Here is a 5184-nt window from a genome sequence, read left to right on the forward strand (position 1 = left end):
GGAGCTACCCCAGAGGACAGTGTGTGTATTCTGACAGACAGCTCATTCAGTGATGGGAAACAAGAATAAGTCCTCATTTATGAAATAACATCTCAGCACTTCATTTCAATGCCAGTTTTCACACACAACACTGCTAAGCACCGTGTCCAAAAGTCTCAACAAAAACTCCCATCTCAGGGCTACTAATGAGCTAAATAACCACTTTGAAGCCCACAAAAGGCAGAAAAGCTCCCTGTGTCCCAAAGCACCCTGACTGAGTGCCATGTCCCTGCAGGCACAGACGGGGTGGGAAGGCCCAGGGCCAGCAGCAAGGCAGGATGGCCCAGCCCAGCCAAGTGACACTCCCAGCATAGACTGCCACCCGCACCACTCTTACACACCGCTTTCCACACACACAGCTAGGTTCCGTGTGCCATGGAAGAACAATGACAAAGACAGGTGCCTGCCCAGCCTACATGGCATGGGATGCACAGGCTGGGAGCAGCACTGGTGTCAGGGGGTGCACGCTCCGTGCTGCTGGGCCAGGGACTGCGGGCACCATGGCTTGGCAGCCCATCCCAGGGCCTGGCGCCTCACCCGCTGGTTACCACACTGAGCTCAGAAGCACATCACCACCCTGCAGGACTCACCTGTGGGTGTCTGGCACATCTTCTGTGTGCTCCCATTAGCAGCATCTGGTTGCAGCTTCACTTCTTGTGGGACATGCAAACTCAAACCAGAGCTTCATTCCCCACCACAAGGGGGAAAGCACAGTCAGATCTTTCTCCAGCAAGAGACTCCAGAGTCCTTTTTCTTCCCCCCAGCTGCTTCCTTCCATTGTTGTCTATGTCCCATCTCCCCTGCCCTTGGCTTTTGCCCTCCAGCCATCCTCCAGGGAGCCCACACCACACATCCCCTCAGGGGAAAGGAAGGGAGCCCTGACGGCAGCTGAGCTATACAAGAGCAGGGCAGGGGGAGCCAAGCCCAGCACCTTCAGGGGAAGCCCCCGCCACGGTGCCCTTGGTGCTTGTAGGAGATCAAAGGGCCAGGCTCAGAGGACACAGCTCAGAGAAGAAACTATGAGGGCCAGAAATAGTTTAATACAAATGTGCTTGATGCGGAGATAAATTGTGGCATGGGCACAGCAGGATCTCAGAGAAGGCTTTCGGCCAAGGCTGGGTGTTGTGTCACTGTGCCCCCGGTTGCACTGTCAGGTTGCTCCTGGCTGCCTTGGTGCAGAGCTGGGCCCCCGGGGCGAGAATGGTGGTGTGGTATTGAAAGGCTGCTCTTCCTGGGGGAACTCATGTTTTCAGGCTGCTTGGATTCTTTGTTCTGTGCCAAACACACACACAGCCTCAACCCACCATTTCTAATGGCTCCTGGCTATCACGTGTGTGTCAGGAGGGGGAGCCAGAAGTCACTGCGGCAAGCGCTGTGGTAAACATGGGATGACATGGAACACAGCCTTTTAAAGAGGAATACATAGCAAGCTCTGGTCCAACACAGGGTGCTGTGTGGGAATGACAAAAAAATTACCTTCCCTGATGTTGGATGCAGCAGATTCATCCAAACTCACTTTCTTCCTTCTCCACAGACCACTGAAGTAAAGATCTGTTTCTGTGGCTCTTTCTCGCCCGGCATTACTTCGTAACACACACTGTGCAGCAGCCTGGCTGCTCTCACAGCTCCACAGGAGCAGCACAGCACCCAAACAAGCAGGGCGACTTCCAGCCCTGCCCATGCCGCTGCTGCCAGCTGGGCCCAGTGCCCTGAAACACCCCGGTGCTGGCACCAGAGCAGCGTGCTGCAGCACAGCTCCCCAGAGGGCATGGGTGCTGCACATCCCACAAAGGGTGAGCTGGGCTTTATCAGCAAGCAGCGTTTTAATTATTCAGGAAAAGAGTTGTAACTCTGCGGCCATGATGCAAAGAGCCCAGCCAGAACTCCTACAACATTGCCAGCCATTTGCCCTGGTGCCAAAAATATTTGAGAGTAAGTTGGTTTCATCACTACCCCAATTGTTTGGCATGAAGGATGAAATAATTTAAACTGTTGGAAAGGACTTAAGTTTCAGATTTGTGCCGGAACTGTGAAAGCTACAGAGGGAGAGAGCAGCTCACCCTCACCCTGGAGCAGGATTTATGGATATTCCCATGCCTGGCCGTGTGAGCCAGGAGGCTGCGTTCAGTCACTGGCCTCTGCCAGTCTTGTAGAGTCAAACGCTGGGAATGTGACTGTAACAAAATCAAGTTGTGTCAAAGGCACTACATGGATCAGTGAGAGCGAGCTATGACAGGCCTGTGTTGTTCCATAGTCTGCTTTACCAGGTGTCTTCATGCTCTGTAAAAACTCTTTTTTTTTTTCCCATGCTGATACAGATCAGGTAGGAGAGCCCAGCGGCAGGTCTCATCACACACCGTCTCTGGAGAACATCACTGGTCGTCAGGACCGTGGTTATCGAATCAAGATGCTGGCAGCTTTACGCCTGGTGTCACTGTTTTGCTTGATGTGTATGTGCCATTTGTTTCCAGATGCAGGATGCAATGGAAGAGCAAGTCTTGCTGCTGTTTCAGGGTTGGGACTGGTCTATGCTCGTCCAAGGGTGGAATGTCTATCAGCTCCAAGTGAGAAATTTCCTTCCCACTTGTCTGCTTCTTGTAACAACTGTGTGCTAGTCCAGACAGGCTTCATGTGTGTCCCACAGAGCTCCCTGCCTTTCAGCCTGGGGACACAGTGAAACATCAGTTTGCAAGTCTTTCCTATGAAACAACAGCGATTTTTAAAATGCTGTTAGCCAGTCAGTTTACCTGTTATGACTGGACGTTGAATTTGGATCCCAGCTGCCATAGAGCATCTTTGTCCCTTCCTGCTTCTTGGCAGGATGAGATGATAGATTGGAGTGAGCCCAAGCCAGCTCCAGAGACACAGCTGGCACCTCCAAGAGAAGATAAGCCTCTCCCAGCCTCCAGAGTCTGCAACTGCACCTCACTGCTTACCCACAGAACAACCTCAAACTAAAGTGTTTGGTTGCCAGTGGATGCCAGGTTTTCCTTTCTGTGTGTGCAGGAATAAGTGTGAGCGCAGCACTGGCCCTGGTCCCTGCTGCTCATTGCAGCCCCAGCCTTGCTTGTGCCCGTTTCCTGTGTCAGCAGCCTGGGCATTGGTACAGGACATGGATCACTGTTCCCCGTAGCAGAGTTTTCCCTCCTCTCTCTCCCTGAAAGCATCCAGAGCCCACTTTGACCTTGGGAACCTTCTTAACAGATCTCTGATAGCTGTGAGACACCTGCACCAGGAAAGATACTTGCTTTGTACTGCAGTGGGACAGCTTGTGACCCTGTGGGCAGCAGAGAGCTGGGCGGTAGCACTGGGCAGCAGCAAATGGCCACCAAGAGAAGTGGAGACAGAAACACTCCCTGCACCCGGGGAGCAGCTGCAGGACAGGAGGGAGAGCTTGGACCCCCGGCAGCCTCGGGAGCTGAGGCGCCTTTCAAAGCTCCCTGGACAGCACGCTGCTCAGCTCCTAGTGGGCTTGCAGATCTCAGCCCCAGTGGGATTTTATTTTTTCCTCCACAGAGAGGAGCAGCATGACCCAGCTGTCTGCACCCATCACTGGTCACGAGTAGCTGAGCTGTTCAGGCATCCTGTTTTCAACCTCTGCTAGAAGACCTTTAAGTGAATTATCTCAGCACAGACAGCGGAAAGACTCATCTTAGGGCTCTCTCCCTCTGTCAGCGAGTTGGGCCACCAGTGGACAGTGGGACAGGCGGTGGCTGCAGGGAAGGGACCGGATAGCTGGAGCTGGGGCCACAGGCTGTAGAACCTGGTGTTTAAAGATAACCAACATCCGACAGAGACAGAGTATTTTCCTGCTGGAGATGAATGAGAGGACTCACACTTGGTATGCCCAACCTGCATGCACACGCACGGCCATGCTGTGCCCAGGGGCTGGAGGCCGCTGGGGTGCCGTGCCTGCAGCAGCTCACAGCTGCCTCCCTCATCGGCAGCTGGCGAGGCACGGCCCAGTGCTGAGAGGTTTTTGCTTTACTGGGCACGATGGCATTAAACATTTATCAACACCAAAATGTAAGAAAGCTTTTTCCTGCAACCACAGCCTAACGCGGCCTGTGCACTGAAGTAGAAAGGGCAGCTCAGGACTCACCTGAAATGCTCTTCTGCACACGTGGCAAGGCAGGGCCCCATCCTGTCATTCCCATAAAATCACACCAGCCCACAGTGCAAATGCTGCTGGCTCCTTCGGCACCACAGCTGCTGCAGAGCTGCAGACCCTCGTGCAGTGGGCCACCCCCTGCAGCAGGCAGCCGTGATGGTTTCTCACACACATCCAAGCCGTGGTGATGCCCATGAGAAAAGCTTGGTGACGCTCCCTTCTGCTCATGCCAGGCACAAGGCCTCCCTTGTAGGGGCGGAGACCTTCTTTCCAAGGGAGGGAAACTGCTCAACTAGATCACTCTCGTCCATCATCACTTACCTTGACCAAGATCTTCTTTAAAGCTCACACAACAGAACAGGCCAGTAACAAATCAGTCTGCATGTTGATGCCACCTCAAGTCCCTTTTTGTGGGGTGAAGACAACCCTCACGTTCAGTGTGTGTCCGAGTCACTTTCTGCAGAGTGGCTGTAGGCCCCATGCAAGCCCCTGCAGGTGAGGAGGATTCACGGGGCTGTCTGAATGACACCAAGCCAGGGCCTCACCACGAGACACCAGGTTTTGGACATGTATCGAGTTTGATTTCAGATCGCATAGCAGGTTAGGCAAAGAACTTTGAAACCAGCTGGTAACATTAAAAATCTTGCCACAAATGGCCAAGAGCAAATATTAGCCATCGGAGAGCAGGATTCAGCAGACAGTTGCCATGAGGGCAAGGTGTCAAGGAGCACTTCTGAGAGGGGAGCAAAGAGTATCACACACCATACACAGCAGCACTTTTCTCTCAGTACAGATTTTATTACAATTTAATTACCAGCTTCATCCCATTACAAAAAAAATGCCATTAATTTGTATAGAATTAAAGAAAACATATGTGAGGATAAATGATTACAAAGACAGACCCTGTGAAGTGCAGCAAACTGTTTTCATTACTTTGTGTAACAGCAACGCTGATTACACAGTTAAGGCAAGTCATTTTTCTGGGCTAATGTTTGTGTATGCACAACAGCAGTGAAAAGCATCCACAACGGCAG

The sequence above is a fragment of the Aythya marila genome (assembly GCF_965140915.1).
Source record: "Aythya marila genome assembly, chromosome: 10".
NCBI classification, from domain to species: domain Eukaryota; kingdom Metazoa; phylum Chordata; class Aves; order Anseriformes; family Anatidae; genus Aythya; species Aythya marila.